Source organism: Ornithodoros turicata, chromosome 4 (assembly GCF_037126465.1).
Source record: "Ornithodoros turicata isolate Travis chromosome 4, ASM3712646v1, whole genome shotgun sequence".
Lineage (NCBI taxonomy): Eukaryota > Metazoa > Arthropoda > Arachnida > Ixodida > Argasidae > Ornithodoros > Ornithodoros turicata.
In genome coordinates this window covers 31,075,676-31,097,714 of record NC_088204.1, presented here as the reverse complement: position 1 = coordinate 31,097,714, position 22,039 = coordinate 31,075,676, and positions in this window count along the sequence as shown.

The following is a 22,039-nucleotide window of genomic DNA, read 5'->3' as shown; positions in this document are numbered from 1 at the left end:
TAATACGCGCCCACGCATTGCACTTTGCCACATAACCTTCTAGAAAATCCCTGAAGTGTCAGTGACATACTTTTTTGCTTGATAACCTTCAACAGAATACTTTAATTTTGCGCTCGCTACAAATAACACGACACGCTACAAATTATTATTATCCCAACAAGCTGACGATATAGCTCAGACACAAAGGCCGTATTCAAGTCGCGCCACACCACCGTTACGTAGGATTCTTTCTCACAAATCATACCACGGCACAAACCAATACCAATACATGAAAAAGGGTGACAGTCTTGGTCTCATTATGACGTAATACCGAACTTGTGCGCGAAGGTAATTCAAAGAAATGAATGTGCACTTGCTTCCGTAGAGAACACACCATGCAAGCAATGCATGCAGAAAAGCGCTCGAGTGCTCGCACATATATTGATGACTACACTACCAGTGTAGTGCAACATGTTCCCTCAAGCATATTATGCACTCAAACTGCATTTGCCGCCAGGTAAAATGCAAGTTTGTTCGATTGAACCTCGGAAGAGCGATCCAGCATCCAGTGCTCGTTTTGGTAAAAAAAAAAAAAAAAAAAAACACTTCATAATTGTCAACTAAATATACAGAATGGACGCCTATTTATTCCTTGATAAAGAATGACTCACCTGTATAAATTTAGGCCCTGAATCCTTGCCAGTACAATTGGTACGACCGTAATTGTAAGAAGTTGCCATGATCGCTGCAGCGACTGTTGTGGGTACAGCCGTCGCCACACTTAACCGTAACGCGCGATCGAGTGGCACGTGTGGCTACCAGAGTCACCAAGCGGCCAACCTTCGACGGTGTGTTCGAGACATGTGAATCATTGCACAAAGGCGCCGCCTCTGGGCTGTGGCTCGGCAATGGCTCGATATGCTCTCACCTTCTGAGGTTGTGTTTGTGCGCCCTCACCCAACGGGTGCTTCGGCCACGAACGATTGTGAATGTGAAAATGCGCGCTTATCTGATGCACTCTACCTTGCTGCGATAAAAGGAATAAATAAGTGTTGTGAGTGGGCTATAGGTTTGATATAATTCTTTGAACATTCTTTTGAGACGAACGAAGCTTCAGCTTTTGTCCGTTATCACCGCTCCTGAATCTTTAACTCCTTCCTTGGTGCTGAAGGCATATCTAATGACGTCTTTGGAGGCTCACTTTTAGTTTTTAATTTATTCTCCGCATTGGGCAAGCGCGCATTCCCTTCCCAATGTCTCTTCTCAGTCGCACCCGTCGCGCGCGCCGGGAACGAGCGTTAGCCCAGGGTAGGTAAGGGCAGTAGGTGAAACATGCGGGAATCCGAAGCCACCGTCGAGAGGAGGCGCTTGTGTTGAACTATCCAGTGTCTCGAACCCAGTGTCGACGCCTGGCGGCGCTGACGCCTGTGGGGCCACGCGATCGCGCATTACGGTTAAGTGTGGCGACGGCTGTACAGTAAGATAGCGGCCGGTTTCTTCACGCTCGCGCTCCCTATCCGCGATCCAGCCTTTTACAATCGAGATCTGTGCTCTCTCCACTACGATAGCTTTGTGAATCGTGCTTACGACGCTGTCGTACGCGCGTCGTAGGCTGCGACGTCTTAGCGCATGTCAGCGTTACTTACGATCGCGTTTGTGAATCTGACCCCTGTATTTTAAATACTCGTTGTGGTATCTTGGTATCTTACTCAATACTTTTTCGGGGGAGTATATGTACTCTATTTCAGATACAGTTCGTGGCATCTTCTAATCAATACTCTAACTATTTTTTGGATCGCCCCTCGGTTTTTCATTTTCTTTTTCTTTTTTTCATTGGCGTGCTCGCTCTCCGGGAATTTCTATTCCGACACCGAACGTTGGTCTGGACATTTTTTTTCTGGAAAATCTGAATTCAAGAGCAATGGTTTTATAATGAGTGCCCTGCAGTTGCAGCAGAGTTCTGGCCTAAATATCCCCTCTGGCCATATTGCTGCTGAGCGCTATAAGACGTTGTCTACAGGATTCCACTTTCGTGCGGAAAGTCATACGTGGGACAAACAGGGCGCTGTCTGAACGACCGACTGCGGGAGCATTGGCTAAACTTCAAGAACTGCAGGGGTGGGTGGCTAGCGGAATACTGCAGGGTGTGTGGGTGTGAGCATGTGGTAACCCAATGTGTAATCATCGGAAGGAATCCAGACAGAACAGCTAGAGAGATTATAGAGGCCCAAACAATTAAGGATTTGGGTCGGGCCTGTGTCAGTGTTCCTTCCATTGCTTTATCTGACAGGGAGCTGACGTACCTCGACACGTGTAAAAGTAGAAAGAACCGGCAGGTGGCCAGAAGCGTTTAAGCAGCTGGTACGACAAATTTCATTAAAGTGTTGGAAGTTAGCGCATGTGTTGTGTTCCTTCTTGAGTCCTGTCTTATAGCGCTCAGCAGCAATATGGTCTGATACCAACAAACCCAGATTTCGTCACTATCCCCTCTGGCTCTGTTCTTGCCTTCTAGGACACCCATGCTTGATCAGCTGCTACCCTTTCTCTTTGTAATGTATGAGAGATCGGTCAGTGACTGCCGCAAGCCCTGTTGGGACTTTTGTATTTATGAACATTAAGTTATTCTGCACGAGTTGTCAGTTCGCAGAATGGAGTCAAATACCCCTGTTACACGGGCACTTTTAAGCGCGGTTACATTTAACTATAGTTGTTCGATCTGACCTCGGTTGCAGTCAACCGTAGTTCGCTGCTGTTACACGAGAGTCTGCCAGTGCATTTAACCACGGTTGCGTGGTCACCGTCGTGACGCGGCCACGAACATAAAATGTGGTGCTGGCGAAGCGGAAAGTACTTCCAATTGTCACTTAATTCTGAAACAAATAAATTCAAGCGTGTGTCATTTGACAGATAGTGGAAATAAATTTCACTGCATGAATTTATGGTCGTTCATAGCCTCACCGCACCAACTCGAGAAAGCAACACAAGTCGAAGCCACTCTTTGGCCACTCCATCAGATCTTTTTACGCGCTTCGAGGATGAGGAAGATTCCGGACACCTGGCACGGGCGGCGCCATATTGTCGGTTTGGTCGGTTTGGCAGCTGAAACCGAGGTCGCCGACCTTGATTTATCCAAACTGCGGGTTACGGAGTAACCGCAGTTTCAAGTATTTGATACTCCACCTTAATTACTTTCGTTTTGAAGTACGTATACTCTATCAATTTTACAGCAGTATTTACTAGCTTACTTTAAATACCTTTTGAAGTATCTTATACATGTCTGTCTCTGAGTGACATCGTGATATATTTTCACACAGGCCACTGTTACTCCTTTCGGCCTTCCTTCGCAAATGTTATTCGCAAACTTTTTGCATTCAAAAAGTTATCGATTACGGGTCTCTTGCCATGGAGAAAAAGACTAAGAGACGTCACCACTGCTGAAAATAGAAACATAACTGCTGGACAGTGCCAGAAATACCTAAATACAAGGGTGTAAAAGGAAACATTGAAATGAACAGGACAAAAATTCATATTTGTCCTGTTTGCTCCGGTATTCGGTTTTGCCCATTTATAGCCCTTGTTTCTTATACTCGAAACACGGAAAATTTGCTATTCGTTCCCAGACCACGGGCTCCACTATAAGAAAGATATATTATATAGAACGGTAAGGAAACGGGCGAGCTGGTGGCGACCAACATCCATAATGAAACCCTGAGATTGAGGGTATACACATAAGCGACATAGATCTTAACCACAGCTAAAACTTTATTCGAGAAAAGTCATCGACAAAAGTATTAGCTGTGTTTGACATTTGTGTCTGTATCGTTTATGTGTCCCCCCCCCCCCCCCACACACACACAACACACACAAATCAGAGTTTCGTTATGGATATTTATCAAGTGTGTGCGATATTTTCAGTAGGGGTAAAGTCTGGCTTTACGTTGGGCGTTGATAATGATCAAATTTATTATTAATATTATCTGTTTAGCAAGCATTATGATTTCTGGCTTGCACCATACACGTCAGCTTCGTATTAGATACGCTAAAAAAAAGATGGTGTTTACACAGGTAGCGGAACTATCAATAAAAGTTATTCATCATATAGCAGCACGTCGCAGGCAACATAACGCCACACCTCAAGTAAAAAGTTTACAAAGTCAGATACAGTACGCAAAGACAAAATATATTTCCTCTACGCTCTCTTGTGTGCAGTAATATCATGAGAGCAGGGACGGCCAGTATTTAAATACATTGTATTTAGAACGGTATTTAAAATACGTATTTAAATACAGGCAAGAAAAATGCATTTATATTTAAATACTGTTTTAGGCGTATTTATATTTAAAATACACGTAAATACACATATCTCATGCTCCCATATTTGTGGGCTTCTCTCGAGTTCCACATTGTTAGCCTCCAGCGATGAAAGGTATCTTAGAGGCTACAGGTCGCTGATCCAGTGTGTTCGGGGATTTCCGTAACCCCGACGGGTGCTTCGGCCACGTCTACCAGTGGCAGAAAACAGCACAATGTGCGAATGAGGGCATCACTGCACCCGTTGCTTCAGTCTTGGAAGCGGGGAGAGAAATGAGAGCATCAATTTGGGAAAAATGTGATTCGTGACCCTCTTGCGTCACTTGACAAAGCCTGGTGTCTAAAGCGAACCCTTAAACTGCACCTTTAGCACCTTTAGCGGCAATTCTACTCAGTCATTCACTGGGAACTCAGAACAATGGCTGCAGCTCACCAGACAGGTTTTGACGCTGAGTTTGTCACTGTCGTCGCTGAAGATGGAAAGTCGATGAACATAAGTAGAAGAGGCAAGCAAGCTGGTGTATACGATTGAACAGAAACATCTCCTTGAGCGCGAGGAGCAGCTGGTGGAATCGGACAGGACAGACAGGGGGCAAGAACACACAACGACTCAAAACCACCAAATTAACAAATGAACACTTTATTCGACGTAGAGAAAGTGGAAGAAGCGATAACGAGTTCATTAGCTGGTGTTGAGTCGTCGTCGGTTCTTGTCCTGTGTCCATCCTGTCTAGTACCCCTCTCGCTGCTCCTGAGACTCAAGGAGACGTTTTCGTTCAGTGGAAAGTCGGTCCACGCAAGATGCTGAAATCATCAGACTGCATCACGGAAAAATAAAGAAATATGTGGGCATTGTGTGTAGCAGACATGCATCCACAGGTGTCCCCATTTATACACTAATTTATAAGAATAATGTACCTGGACGGCTCAAAGTATTTACGAAAGTAGTTACAGTATTTAAGTACTGTCTTAATGTATTTATATTTTGTATTGAATTAGTTTTATCATAAAGTATATATAGGCAGTATTTAAATAAATGAAAACATGTAGTATTTTGTATTTATATTTAAATACCCGAAAAGTGTATTTACGCCCATCCCTGCATGAGAGTCAGCTTGATAGCAATCTCCGTCTGTCGTTGTTTCTAGAGTCACTAAATAGGTGACTGTAGTTGTTTCGAACCTCAAGACACCCGTGCAATAGAAAGGGTAGAGAGTTTTCCTTTTTCTTTTCTTTCCTTTTTTTTTACTTGATGCCAAGTGCATGCAAAGGCTGAACCTGAAAGCAGCACAATAAGCGTGTATAATCAGCTTACCGAGTGAGTCTCTAGGACACGGGGCTTTTTTCATCTTTCTCTTTTTTCTTTTTTTTTTCGGGTTGAGAATAAGGGAGTGACGGAGTAAAAGACACATAATTGACGTGTGAGAGTCACCTGGTTACACAACAACTTTCCGTGCCGTTTGTCGGTGCCATAAAATGTCTCCCTCCAAGAAACGTCAACGAAGCGAAATCTGGACTCATTTTGATATAGTGGGTGGCACAACGGCGAAGTGCAAAATATGCTTAAAGCAGTTTTCCCTCAGCTGGCAATACAACGAACCTGTGGGGCCACCTGAAGAGAACTCACCATCGCCTTTACATTGCACTGACAACGACGAAGGAAGCTCCAGCTGTAAACCTGGAGCATCTACATCTCCTCGGTCCGGGCCAGCGCCCTGTGCTCTATCCGCATTGAATACTGAGGACAGTGTAGCAGCACCTGTTGCCAGCTCAACTGAGACAGCGAAGCATCAGTAAGTAGTTCAGCCAGATTTGTGCTGTGTCTCTCACTGGTCCAGCCACAGTGCGTATCACGGACACTCTTTTATTCATGATTGCTCAAGACTGCATGCCATTAGACACCGTCAATGGTGAAGGATTCAAAGCTTTTGTGAAGGGATTGAAGGATTCAAAGCTTTTGTGAAGGGATTGAACCCGCGCTACTGCCTGCTTTCACGACGGACTATCAAAAAGCTACTTGATAGCAAGTTCCAATCCGTGGTGCTGTACTTGAAGAAAAAGTTAGTGCTAACTCTGATGACATCTTGACTGACACCCGAAATACAAGGTCGTACATTGGACTGACAGCTCACTTCATTCTTGAAGAGAAGCTTGAGAGCAGGACTCTTGCGGTGAGATGCCTGGCGGAGGCGCGCACCGCAGATAACATCACGAGCGTGCTTGAAAGTATTCCGAGTGACTGGGACACTTCCAATGACAAAGTTGTATCCTGCATCACCGATGGAGCGGCGAACATAGTAGAAGCTGCGGTTAATTTGTTTGGGAGGGGAAGGCACCTCCTTTGCTTCGCGCATATATTGAACTTAATGGCAAGCGGATCCCTTCACGCACGCACGAATGCATCATTTCTAATCAATAAAGTGAAATCCATAGTAACTTTCCTCAAACAAAGGGTGAAGGCTATGGATCTGCTGCGCTCAGAACAGAGGAAGAACAGCGTAGCAAACTCGGATCTGCTGCGACCGCTCCAAGGAGTGAGTACCAGATGGAACTCTATACGTGCTACATGATAGTACGGTACATGGAATTGCACAACAGTATTGTTCAAGTACTGATGAACCTCAATGGGACGTCTCTTCCTCCAAAAAAGAAGGTTGACGAAATCAATGAAATGATTTTGCTCCTGAAGCCCCTTGAAGTTGTCACCAGAGAAATTTCAGCAGAGGTATACGTGACTGTAAGTGACGTGATTCCTCTCCTCGGTGTATGAAGAATGCCATTGAGCGGTGCGTCGTAACAGCGGACACTTGTTCGGAACTTAAAGACGACCTCACAGAAGCTTCGAGAAGAGGTTTGGGAATGTGGAATCGAGCAGGCTCGTAGCCATTGCCACCTTGCTCGACCCTCGCTTTAAAAGCCTACATTTTGAAAACAGCTTGGCTTGTGCAAGAGCCCTCAGTGCATTGAACGCCGAGGCGGAGATGCCGACTGTTGAGTGTGAACTCGCACAGAGACCTTTACCTGTAAACCTGGCAACTCCTAATGACATCTGGTCCTTTCACGGAAATCTAGTAAGTAAAAATGTGACGACGCAGGAGGACATTCTCGGAGGACTCCTCGTCTCCGTCATACAGTATCTACAAAGCCGGGTCATCGAACGCACTGAGGACCCCTTTGCATGTTGTAAAAGAAATAGAGACAATTTCCCAAGTACCCACTTGTTGTCGGAGAAGTACCTCTGTATTGTGGGCACATCAGTTCCTTCAGAAAGGGTATTCTCAAACGCGGGAAGCACACTGACAGTAAAGATGAATCGATTAAACGCAAAGCGCGATGAAAAGCTAGTACTGATGGGGGGTTTGTCTCTTGAAGAGTGGAAGAACGTGTGATGCATGAAAAACATTCTTCTCATGTATCTTCATTTCCAATTGTGCGATCTTTTTTTTTCTTTTTTCTTTTTTTCACCACGTCTGATCCGTGACTTCAATAAAGACGCTCGATATATCACTCGACATATTTTATTTCATTTTCATAGTCTGTCGCGCCTTTTACGTGCCGGCCTAATGTATTGTCTGAGCCCTGTATTGACCTGATGTGATATGAAGCACGAACTACAAGTTGGGAAAGCCTTATAAATTACGTCACTGGCAACCTACGGTTCCGAGAACACCTTCAGCTGGACAGCGGCTGCCTAGGGCTGGTGGCATGTCTTCGCGTTATTCGACAGCAGGAAAGGGCAAGTAAACCATTCATGTGTGTCTTTATCTCTATCAAAGACTGGTAGAAAATACACTGTTCGTTTCACCTCACTCGTTAGGTGTGAATAAACCCCGTGAATCATGGCACTTACGTATACTGCGAAAATGATCACCATGTGTGCCCAGGCTTTTGCAGGCTTTTGCAAGTCACTATCGATAGTTTGTAAGAAAAATATCGATAGTGAAATGAGTGGTCGGCCCAACCATGGATAGTACAATCGATAGCCTTTGGACGACTGTCGCACATCACTAAGTGGAGTGATGCTCGAATTTTGTATACGTTACCATGACTCGTGAGAGGAGTTGGTACAGAACTGCTTCCAAACAGGCCAACGAGACGATATCATCATCGCTGATTTTCGATATGTCATAGACTTGGTCGCATTCGGAGATATGGGAGAAATTACAAAATGGGAAGCACAAAAAGTTGTGCGCAGAAGCCGTATCTACCCTTGCTACGAAAATACCTGCACGTCAAATAGTGCTTGGTGGTGGACTAGTTGGTATGAGTTCATACCAGGCGCTTGTCTCGTGTATAGTCTGTTCCCCTTGTCCTGTCCATTTTGTACTTCTACGCAGTGCCTAGACCTCTAAGTCGCACATCAAGTTTGGATGTCCCGCTAGGACCACTAGACCTTCGCCAATGCAACAACTGTCAGCCTATTTCTAAAGAGCTCGTCGTTTTTTCCAAGAAAAGAGATAAATGGAAAATACTTATGAAAGAGACTGTGGAGATGACTGGAGATGACGCAACGCGGGAACTGTGTACATAGCCCATCCTTTCTCCCTCTCCCTCCCCTCCGGCAGTTGTTGGGTATTTATGAGGCTTCATGTTAATAAACCATTTACTGTGTTTGAGAACGTGTCCCGTGTACCTCGATTCTTCGTTCGTTTAATCATCATTGAATTTCCTTTTTGCCACTGGGGTTGTTGGTCGAATTTTTTAGCTCAGCTACCCAAAAAAATGAATACTCGACGTCGGATGTGGTCGGAATCCTCGCCCGATGGAGTTGCTTTCATAAAGAAAGCAGTTAAATCAACTAACCACCTACAAGCGGTGTATATCGAATGAATCACTACAGTTTTGTTTAATTTCCATCTGTCTATTGCTACGGAAAGTATTAAAAAGTAAAAAAAAACATCACATGATGTGCTTCCTCATCACGTCGATGCAATTATTTCCGGCTACCAGTTGACATCGCCATTTGGACCAAAAATGATTCAAGAGCTGAAATTAATTGCGACAGTTCTACATCTCACGTATCGACCTTTATTGAAACTCAATGACCTCATCAACTGTGGTGGACCATTGGACAGTTTTCTTGCTATCTTGCACTCCTTCAATAACCTACATGCGCGAAAGGGCAACATCAACAGGTGATTGCTCATGTTTGTGGCAATCAAATGCCAATTACTAAAACGCTATAGACACGGCGAAGACATATAGCCAGTACTAATCAACGCTGGATTCAAGCGGCCTATCATAAGGAACTACTACATATTTGGCACACTCTCAATCCATTGCTACTCAGGACAAGAATGGCAAACGAAAGATTCATAGCTTGGAAGATCACATCAAAGATAAGTGTTCGATATCAAAACAAAGAAATTAGATTGAAAGATCGAGTATGACTTCTCTGTCAGTACATATTGTGAGGATTACTACAATGAATTCCACTCGTCGCAACCAAGAACATAGTAAAAACCAATTTTCGACCATTTTAATGTGACCATACAGAGTGAGAAATCAATGGTTGTTATATTCATTCCTATCTTTGCTTTTACGATAAGACCGATAACACCCATTGCCCGTCCCTCTGGGTAGGTAGCGGGACGAGAAATATTCTTTGTTTAGTTTACCTGCTCAGACTCCCGACACACATCTGTTTGTTTGTTTTTTTTTGGGGGGGAGGGCTATCCTTGGACCCAATTGACATTTCTCTGAAATAAAGGGTGGTCCAACGTAAAATTAGCTGTCTCCGAAAACGATGACTGTCTATGATACATGGAGCATTTATCGTGGAAGGGCAGAAATGCGCGATTCTGTCACACTGCTTTTGATTTTCAAAAGTCCTGCCTGAATGTCCCAAACCAAAAGGAGTAAGAAATATAGATTTCGCAGTGATGCAGAGATAGTACTTCAATCAATTCCTCCCTTTGAGCAGTTTTATTTGCGTAATCGAAAGAAACGTGGACATCTCATCACCCTTCGTTTTGTGTCGCAGGCGAGCAGGACTGTCGAATTTATGGAGGGTTGTGGTGATGAGCAATGAATAGCATCTGTTTACGCTTCGGAAGAGAACTTCGGAGTGGGTTTCTTGGACTCTTTCTGTGTCTATTATATTTCTGCCTGCTTTCTTTTTAAACCGCTGTGCTTATTGTCAGTTATCGAATGTATTAGAAACGAACAGCCAGACTTTATTGCGGCAGTTTACCAAGATGTATCATTAGTACAACAGAAGTTATCAGGACTGCGGACTGCGTATGGTTTCGTATCAGTTATCCTATTTGAGCACATGAAGAAAAAATAAGGTGCAATGAACTGAAACTAGGTTTCGTCCCTGATGTGCCATTACTCTGTCACCAAATTGTCCTCAAGGAAGTTCTGAGGACATTCTGAGTATGCCATATACAGGGTGTCCCAGAAAACGTGTAACTGAATTATAATAAAAAAAACTACGCCACCTAGAATTATGCGGTCAACGGCATTTTCTCTTACTAGGTTTTTGCTATTCCTGATGTGAGTACCATGTATCATAAGTTTAATTATGTAAATATTTGTGAGCTCAACTTAGGAATTTGCCAAGTAAAGGTCACTTTTTTACCCCACCAATATGAAGAGCGTGCCGAATTCACTCAAGTTCATGCTAATTGACAGTGATATTCACGAGCTATCTCATCGGAAAAAATAGCCGAACATCATGCTTTTCGTAGCACCGGACCATAATGCGCGACGACTTTTTGAGCGCAATCCTTGTGAGTCCGACGAAAGGAGGTTCCAAACCCAGCCCACAGAGTGGTAAAAGTGACAGTTCTTGAAACTGGGAGAGGGAAAGTGCGATCCCAGCGAAAGTCGGCAGCGATAAGCCATACCTGTGTTATCTCTTTCTGCGATGCAGGTGTCGGCTGAGTTTCCAACCTCCTTTCGTCGGACTGACAAGGATTGCGCTGAAAAAATTGTGGCGCGCTAGCTCCGTGGAGTATGATGTTCGGCGATTTTTTCTGATGGGATAGCCCCTGAATATCCCTGTCACTTACCATTAGTTTAAGTAAATTAGGCACACGACCTTAGACAAATGACCATTACTTTGCAAACTTCCCACTTCAGTTCGCCAAAATTTACATAATGAAACTTACGTTACACGAGATTCACATCAGGAGGTGGCAAAAACCCAGTAAGAACAAATGCCGGTGACCGCATGATTCCACGTGGTGTAGTTTTCTTCATTATAATTCAATGACACGTTGGTTTTCTGGGACACCCTGTATAGTATCACACTGACACGATGAGGAAGTTTTGAGGATCACATTTGACCCTCCTGGGGATGTCATCCCTGTCCATACAGGATGCTTTTTTGGACATCCCTGGAATGACAGTGTGTTCTTGGGGATGCACTCCGACAAATAGTATGGCGGCCACAAAATCCGTCGCTTCTGTGCAGTCCTTCGGTGCACTGAGGAGCGACTTAGTTTCAGTGCGCCCTTCAAAGCGCGCATACTTACGAGGCGTTTCCTGTAGGGCTTCGCTCCGGCGTATTCGTTAACTCCCAACCACGCCAAAGTCTGTTTGATCTGTCGTGTCCCCACACCAGCGAAATGTGTGGCCGTATAGGCTCCGTGCGCTAGTGTTTCGAGGAGGCGAAGGCAGCGCCCCAAGCCACCCAAGCGGCGAGGAGGTGCGAAACGGCACTGAAGGCGAATCCGCTCTCTCCTTCCTGCCGTATGCAGCGACTGTTGATTTTTTTTTCGACTTTTGCAATGACCAGTACGTTTCGGGTACCCATAATCCGCATGGTTCGTATTGCTGCGTCTTTGCAGCTCCTAGAAGCAAGAGAAGTATGAGGTTTTATCGTTTCGTACTTGCTTATTTAGGAGGTCGCAAGTCGCATCTGAGTTTGATGCTAGCTGCTGCGTTCGCCAGTTCGCCACTGCGCAACACATGACAGCAACCAGCGCTCAGTTCAGTCATACCGATTTTCTGCACAAGTGGCGCGCGTGACAAATTTTCGCCGCGTCCTCTGGTTAGCGCGCGGAGCCTATAGCCCACCAGCGCGAACTTCAGAGTTGCGTAAATGAAAAGGGCAACGCGTGACTCTCTCTTGTACAAGGTTCCGCCGAATGAGCCAGCAACAAGCAAGACGTTCGCTTTAATTCAACCTCAGGATACAAAGCCTGATAAAAACCTTACAATATGCAGTCTATACTTCAGCGAAGGCGATCGATCATCTATCACTGCCGAGCGTTTTTTGTCACCGATGGGTAGCAGATGTTCCCCCGGTCGGTCGGCATGGCGATGCAGCTGCCGCATGTACTGTACTGTTGGGGACACGGTTGTTTAAAATATCCAGCCCGTGGCGGAGGGATCCCCTATCGGCGATGTCGCGCACGAAGGAACTATACCATTATCCTCCCCTCGGGGAGGCCGCGCTGAACTGTTCTCCCTAGCAGACGACGCTGAGTACGCGACGGTACTCTCTCCCAACAGGTGGCGCTGCGTGGCCTTACCTCGGAGACTGTAATGGCATAGACCACTTGCACCCCTACGTCATCGATTACGTTTCGCCGCCGCGCAAAGCATGCTGGTGGGCACCTATCAACCTTATCAGCCTTTTTGGCCTATCAGCAGACGCGTTTTTCCGGCTTCTTGCCAACTAGAGCAAAATATAACCTCGAACCGGTCTTCTCGGGACGCCACATGTTTGTAAACAGAAAGTGGTCTATACAGTCATGTCTCGTTTATCCGGAGTTCAGATATCCGGAAAACTCGTTAACCGGACTACATTACCGGGGACGAACATGCTACCATTGGATTTTGTCTCGGTTATCCGGAATTCGTTATCCGTATCCGCACAGCAAGTACGGGGACCGATGTTCCAGGACCTAGGTCATTCTGATTCGCTTGTCCGGAAAAGTGTGAAAGTCCTCTGTCCCTGGCATGTGCTGTGTTCGCATTGTTCCGGGAAAATACCAGGAAATTGCACTGGGACATTCTGTGCTGTCGAAACCTTTTTCTTCAGAGGTCATCCCCTTTTTTGTGTGTGCAGGCACACGGTAGAGATGTTAGACGATATTCGGAAGAGGTGCCCTGTATCCACCGGGCGCAAGAAATCCACATCTGAACGTCAACGTCCAGGCCGTCGGAAAGCATCGCCTGTCTTTTGGCCTAAGCCAAAGACATTTTCAAAAAGACACAAATATGTGCGCCGGACCAACTTTCTGATATATTTGAACAGCAGGGTGACGCAACGGTTATCGTGGCTGTAGCCAAAATTCTGTCACACGCGTGTCTACTAATATTAAGCAACTCATTCCGCATGAATTTTTGAAGTAACGATCTTTTCCTTGTTTTCCATTTCTGGAACTATAAAGAAGTCTCCCAAATTTTTCGGGTTTCCCCGGAAGTATGCTTGGTTCGGTTATACGGAAATTCGTTGTCCGGATGAAAATGGATGACTTCCGAGCTGTCCGGATAATCGAGACATGACTGTAGTTCCTTCGTGAGTGACATCGCCGATAGAGGACTGCTCGGCCACGGGCAGGGGAGTTTAGACAACCGTGTCCCCCAACAGTACATCTAGCAGACGCATCCCTTTACAGTCCAATTTATATGTCGATGTCCAGATCAGTTGTAACGTTCCAGTGGCGTCACCGAAGACATTTCTGACGTAACAACTCCCAACTCCACACCGTCGAGGAGAACTGGGGTGTCGCTGTACAACACACGGTGGGATTCGCGTTGCACAGCTCTTTCTTCCCATAGTAGTGTCAGTTGTCCCAAACGTCGAGGTCGTTGACGGCCTTCGAATCGTAACCGAAGAGCGTCAAGCGTGTCGGAAGCAGTAGCAGACAGCAGCAGACGCTCTGGACACAGCGGTGTTGCTCACTGATGGTGGAGGACGCAACACCACCTAGATACAGAAAGCCTGTGCGCTCGTCGAAGTGACGTAACAATTAAGAGTCAATCAATTGGAATCGTGTTTTCAACGGCTGTAGCCAATCACAACGTGCTTTCAAATGTCGTGGCCATGGAGGAGAACCACCGTCGTCTACGAATTGTGACTGGACGTCTCCGCGTACTAAATGGGAAAACTTGAAAATAAAGTGCAATATACGGCCTCAATCTTTCTTAAAACTGATTTTCTGGAAAGAGTCTTGCACTTTTTGTCTGAATACCTAGGTCTGCAGGTGAGCTTCAATCATTTGCGGGTTCTTGAATTCGCAGAACGGTGAATCACAGTAGTAGACGAATTCTGACTTTTAATTTAAAGAGTTAGAGGAGGCAATGCGCAGGCTCTCTGTGTAGGTGGTGTCGGCCGACATCACCCCATCACGTGACCCCAGATCCGAAAGAGAAGAGCCTCTCCTATTCGCCTAGAGAGCGAACACTGGGGGCCCCTTACGAAAAAGTCAGATCTGATTTTTATCTGACCTGATCACAACTTCCAGATCTGTTTTTGATCAGGAATTGGGACATTTCCAGATCTGGCTTTTTTGTCAGGCCAGATCTGGAAATGTCCCAATTCCTGATCTGTCTGGTATCTGGCCTGATTAATATGGCGGATCTGTTATGTGTCAGGCCAGATCTGGAAATGTCCCAATTCCTGATCTGTCTGGTATCTGGCCTGATTAATATGCCAGATCTGGAAATGTCCCAATTCCTGATCTGTCTGGTATCTGGCCTGACTAGATCTGCTTGTATATCAGGCCAGATCTGACTGCAAACAGTGTCCCACATAAAATATTCACAAAGATGTAAAGAAGGTGGATATCACACCATAAAGGTAGAAAACAGCATATGTATGTTGTTTTCTACTTTTGCAGTGTGGTACCACTTTTTGAAACCATTGTGCATTTCAGTAGGACACACTGTGTGCGGCCAGATCTGGCCTTATATAGTTATTGCAGTTGTGTGGTAGGTCGCAGTACTTTTCTCTTATACCTCATTATTTAATTTGGAAAGACATACCAGCTAACACATGAACTTGTGCATTAAGGGCCAGAACTTGTGCATTGGAAATAATTGTTTTGCCGCAGGATCTAAAGAAATGTGTGAGGGTCCTTGATTGTGTCTGCTTATCGCCCAACTTTACAGAACTGAATTTGTAGTGAACTCTACTTTTACTGGTTAGCATGTAAAATAAACGTGAACAGTCGTACACTGATATTTGTCGTTGCTGTTTGACGACCGGGACTGAGAGACCTTAACTAGTTCCTCTCCTGTCTCTCTTATCCATTATTCTTTCTAGATCACTAGTCGTTCGCACCGGACATTAATTGCGACGGTTAATTATCACGAAAGATTCGTCCAACGTGAATTGCATCACACAGGACATGCTCGTAAAGGGCACGATCATTCCGATGAGTTCCGGATCCGGCCTGTCCGGACCTTATATGGTCGTCAGTCCGGATCGGACCTTGTCTGGTCGGATCTGGTTCCAGTTGATCTGGACAGGTGTCCGGATAATACTGATGAATCCGGACTAACACAGACTGGTTTCCGGATCTGCGTCCGGCACCTGTCGGTTAAAACCAGATAAAACCGGATATAACATGCTCGCTTTCAGATCTGACCCGATCTGGCCTGAATCCGGGCTCGTGTCCGGCCGATCTGGAATTTTCGTACGGGGCGCTCCGATCAGCTGAATCACATGGCTTTTTGACGTCACATACTGGATAGGTTTCTGCCGTCGCTTAGGGTTGCCTGTGGTAGCGCGTTTCAAGTGGGGGATTTGATTATGTTCTAGCTGATTCACTGAGTTGTTTTTTTTATGTGAAAGCCTTTCCTGCACTGTACTGCTGTATGGTGGTGTATTGCTCAGTGCCGCAGTGCAACACTTACGCTACCGAAAAAGGTGTAAGTTTTCACATGTACCTGACGGACGCGCGGCTGAGAAAAGAGTGGCTAGTAAAGCTTAAAATGAGCACAGAAATTTCGCGATACAGCCTCGTCTGCACCAAACATTTCGCCGAAGAGGACTTCGTTTACCCTGTGGGCGCCTTGTTGTTCGGTAAGTTGGAATTCCGTTGTTAACAGCGATAGCCAGGAGCTCGAAGCAATGCCGATAGTTGTGCTAATGAACCTGGAACTGGTTGGAATCTGGTTTTCATTACGCCCATGAATGTTCCCTTAAAGGGCGGAGAAGCAGGAAGCTTGCAGCGGGCACTGTGCCTAGCAGGAATCTGCCTTTCCGACAGCACGACAGGAATGCTGTTTGCAACGTCGGATCGCACGAAAAGGCTATGGGAACGACAGCTGAGGAGTAACGTTTCTGTTGACCAGTTGCACTATTCAGGAGAGCTGAACTCTGCAAGTGAAAGTTCACATCACGACGATGAAGTACTTCAGGATGAAAATAGCGACGCAGGTATGGGTAGTGGTGTGTAATTAGTCCCTCACAAATAGAGGTATACCATTCTCTAGATTCACAACCTGATATGTTGCAGATGGTAACCAATAACAAAAGTTAATTCACGCTTTGTTATCCCCCAGCAGGGGCGGATCCAGGGGTAGGGCCCTAGCCCCCCCCCCCCCGAGACATACCTCTACCCCCCCATTCCGGCGCCGCACGGTGGCGTTCCTCTACAGCTTGCTAAGCTTCGCAACATGTAGATCATAAATGAAGTTCTGGTGTGAAATGAAAGCGCAGCAGCTCGCCGTCTTACATGGCGACCCCCCCCCCCCCGTCTTCTCTCTTTTTTTAGTGCCCCCCCCCCCCCCGTCACGTCAACTTCAGTCAAACTTCAAGTCAACTGCAGTCAAACACGTCAACTTCAGTCTGCAAGGGGTTTCTGCATTAGTGATGAAGATGCAGTCATGGTGACTTTCATGAAACTCTACCAGAATGTATCGTTTTCCCTTCTTGGTGTACTGTTCGGGGTACATAGAACAACAGCTTCCAGCATTTTCAGAGAATCTGTGCAAGTCACTGCTGCTATCCTGAAGCATGCTATGTTTCTTCCATCCAAAGAGGTTGTACTTGGCAGCCTAACAAAGTACTTCAAGACCTACAGCAGCACCCGCATGGTACTCGACTGCACAGAGATTCCAATTCAGAAGCCTAAAGACTTTGCTTCCTGCATATTAACATACAGCCATTAGAAAAAGACCCACACTGTCAAGATACTCGTTTGTGAAACACCTGGCGGTGTCATCAGTTACGTGAGGCCTGCTTCTGGGGGAAGGTGCTCAGACACATTCATTACAAAGGAGAGCGAGGTTCTCCAAAGCTGTGAACCGCCCATCGACAGTGTGGTGATTGACAAAGGGTTCTTGATTGACGAGCTTGCTATTGAACGTCGCCTGAAAGTTATTCGGCCCCCATTCTTGAGAAACAAAAAGCAGTTTCCTCCTGGTGAAGCAGAGGCAACCCAATCTATAGCCAGCGCTCGGGTTCATGTGGTACGCGTTATCCAGAGGATAAATCTCTTTAAAATCCTGCAGCACAGATTTCCTGTGGACTTCTTGCCATACATTAACGTATTTGTCATGATAGCTGCTGGGCTTACAAATACCAGCAAACCAATCTTTAGGGAGAATAAGTTTCTCTTTGTATAGGAAGAGCGTTGTGTTTGTGTTATGTTTCAATGTGTTAGCAATGAAAGTTTTTCATGTGCAAGAAAATGAATAAGTACTTCTATAAAATTCATGTACATATTATTGCACTGCGAAAGAATTTAAACACTAAAACACTTTTAAACTCACTTTGATGTTCACTTTAGTTAGTCAGTCAGTTAGTCAGTCAGTCTAGTTCACTCAGTTATGTGTTTAAGGTACACCCTGTGCAACCATATGCTGCAGGACGTATATGCCTTGAAGAAGAATGAACACCTAACAACCAATTCAGCAAAATAGTCTTGATCGAAGGGGACATAAGCTGATCGTCTTGCCTTTCTTTCTTACACAGAAAAATGAGCTGACTGCACATTCACTAATGCCATCTGCATTTGGACTTGTGAGAAATAACGGCTTGTCACCTTCAGAGTTATGTTTTCGCATTCTCCCACCAGTTCTCGCTTTGCAAATGCAGAAATATCTCCTGGGCTTTTGACCCCTAGAGCCCTCCGTGGGCAACAGTCACATGTTACTACCCCATCAAGACTGGCTCCAAGGTAGGTGTGTTGATCGAGGACATAGAGCCCACATTGCTCAACTTTCAAGTTTCCATGACTCTGATGTGCTGTCTTGTAGGCTAACTTTGCCACGGCCTCAAGATTCATTCCCCTAGTCATTGCTTTTGTCGTACATGAGCGGGCACGCATAACCAAATGTGGTATTGGTCTCACGTCGTGAGGTCCCATCTTGGATTTTATCGTTTTCCCACGTGTGAAGATGCTGTGCACAATCGATGCTGTTATCATACCTGTGCGGCACTCGAATCATGATGCGGAGCTGCTCTGCCTCTTGTCATGCACTCTATTTCACGCAAAGAGTCTGCACAGTACTCTTCTAGAAGTTCTTTGTACAGCTGCTCGGTGCATACATATCTACATCGCGCCTGAAGGCGTTTCACTCGTTGTTCAACAATTTCCTTCAAACTTGGTGGCTGGATAGAATGAGATATGGAATGCACTTCCCCTTTTCTGCTGTGCTGCTCCCTTTGTTTTTCAGTTTGCTGCCGCTGTGTTCCGTCGCCTGTAAAACGCCACCATGTTTAAAACACTGCAACTGCAATAAGATGGTGTTCAGGAGCATTTTAAGCCTAATATTATGCTACATTGCAGTACTGCATTATTATCATGATCATCACTGAGTGTTGGGGTAGATGTGAAATTCATGTACATGCACTATGGTTGCTGGTGTAGTTATTTTCGTGTCAACATTGTTAGTCTCACATATGCACCTTCTGAAACAGATACAAGGTTCTCTGCCACATATAACGCAAACCATTTTCTGAGGGGAGTTCACACTTATTCACTCAGGAAGAGGAAGTGCTTGCTGGATGTAAGTCTCACTGTGAAGTGCAGCAGCACTGCGGTAGTTCAGGCCGTGTAAAAGTCTAGCAAGGATGTTGCCGCCTGGAAGAGGAACATCACACCGTTTTACCTGTAACAGTGCACAAAATATTGATTTGTTGGTATTAGTCGATAATCATATGAAAAACCTGACACTTTTGCGTGAATGCGTAGTTAGAAGAGAGGTGCTGTTGTATTTCCATCTAATATACTTCCTGCAACTTTTTTTTTGTCACCCAGTGCTCACTCTCCATGTACAGCCACTGTCATTCTATAAAGCAAGCTGATGAGAAGGGTATCAGAAATCCCAATGAACCACGCATAAGACGAGGCGCGCTCACTTAAGATGCTTCGATAAAACATTATCACAGGGAAACAGGTATCTGCTCAAAAAAGAAAGTTAAAAAAATATATTTTTGTTTCAGCTATATGCGACTATATCTTTTGCTTTATTTGGACTGATTAACTTACCCTTTTTTGCACAAGGAAGGCTGGCTGCTGGGCGTGCTGCATGCTTTTCTTTTACAAAACATCATCAGTCTGAAACAGGATCTCGAATTTCTTCACCAAATTGATGTGCAACAGAAGTGCTATCATATGCTTACACTTCGAGCTCATGTAATATGAATGTACAGAAATTTATGCTCGGTGTCCAGAAGGATGTGCGAAATTTCGTCTCACCCAGCTTTCCAGGAACAGCTCGCTGTTTTCACATTTCGCTGTTTTATACGTAGGGATAGTTCATGTGGGCTGCCGTTGATGTCTGAAGTTGACAACACGTGTGCAAAGAACAAGACTTCGACGTTGTCCGATGTCCGTACTCTGCAGTCGACGACGTGCCCGGCGTCAAAAACTCTTTCACCTTCTTTCAGACAGCGTGGAATGTCACACGTGTCACCAATATATTCATTTATACTTGAAAGGGGAAGAGAGATTCTTCCACGTCAGATCAACTTTCTTTGTGTGTTGATAGTGAGCGGCCGTGAAAACGTGAGCGACCCATCGGAAATAAGTGAACTCTTTGCGCAATACTTTTCAAGCGTCTTCAAGTCCACTGTTCTCCCAAACCCTGAGTTTTCGTGCGAAATGGCTGATGTGGTTGAAACACGGGTGATCTCAGAAGACAATGTTGCGCAGGCCATCTGCGACATTTCTCCGGGAAAAGCAGTTGGTTATGATGGGATAACATTCTTCATAATTAAGGCATGTGCTGACATTCTAACACCATTGCTAACTCATGTATTCAACCTTTCCTTAAAGGGACTATCGCATCCGTCCCGGTCGATTCCGAAACTGTAGTGCTTTTTTACTCCGCGTTCATCACTGATAATAACGCCGAAAACCCGACGCGAATTGGCAGCGTTGTTCCTGTGTAGTTTGATATAAAACTTGGCAAGAGCAGACGACGCATTCCTGGATTCCCTCTCTGGAAACGACACACGGACGAGGCCAATCACTGCGCGCCCTTTGACATGGAGAATACCAATCACGGAGCGGCCGGAGGGACCTTGGTAGCCTTGGCAACCGACCGACAGGCGGGCAGCGAGGCGGAATGCTAGGGGACGGCGTCTTCTCTGTTACCGGCTCGCGGAATGTTGTTTCTGGTTAACGTTGAACGTGTTCGTACAGCCAGGAGCGTAACGCCGTGTTTCACGTAACATGGTTACGTCTGCACTCACACTGGTAAGCGAAAGTCAGCGTATTTACCGAGGACTTTTCACTCAGTATATTGCGATGCGAACGACAAGCAGACGATCTCGGAGACAATCGCCTGCGCTGGGCTCCAATTCGTGCGCCTGGCTTACGTCATCATCGTCGTGGCTGCATATGGAATGCGGACCTTTAAAACTCGTTTACTTAATATGTAAGCTTTTTCGGAAGAGAAATTTGGCGAAGTTGACTCTGAAGTTGCGAGGAACATTACCCTTTCGGTATCGTACATACGTTCCCGGATGCGACAGTCCCTTTAACTCAGTGTCCGTATCCCGCACTGTGGAAGCTTTTCGTTGTTGTCCCAGTCTTTAAGGGTGGAAAAGCAGGTGTTGTTTCTAATTACAGGCCTATATATTTGCTACCGTCATTTTCAAAAGTGTCTGAAAAAGCGATGCACAAATATCTATTGTCACATCTTAGTAGATTTATAAATGATTCTCAGCATGGTTTTTTGCCCCAGCGATCAGTGGAGACCAATTTGGTAACCTTTCTTGATCATGTGGCCCTTTATTTGCACAAGAAGGGTCAAGTTGACAGAGTGTACTTTGACTGCACTAAGGCATTCGACTTAGTCAACCATTCCCTCCTGCTGCGTAAACTTGAGCGCCATGGCCTCATTTGCGATTTTATTCAGTGGTTCTCAAGCTATTTAGACGGGAGGCACAACACAGTGAAGGTTGGCAGCGCCTTCTCTGGCAATTATGTGGCGGTCTCAGGTGTGCCCCAAGGCTCAATTCTGGGGCCATTGTTGGTTACCATTTTTATTAACGATATTGATGGCGTCATCAAATGTGGAAATCTTAAGTTCGCTGACGATTTGAAATTATTTCTTGCTATTTTTACCATGTCTGATTGTTTGTCTCTCGAATCTGATGTCGATGCAATTGCTGAGTGGTGCATTTTGAATGGCCTAGTATTGAACTCCAACAAAACTAAAATGATGACACTTACGAATAAGGTGAACCCTGTAGTTTTTACCTATACATTGTATGATACTGAATTGTGAAGGCAGTCAGCTGTGAGAGATCTTGGTGTCTTTGTTGATCGACGCCTCATATTTAATAATCACATGGACAATGTTGTGAACAAGGCTTATCGAGTTTTTT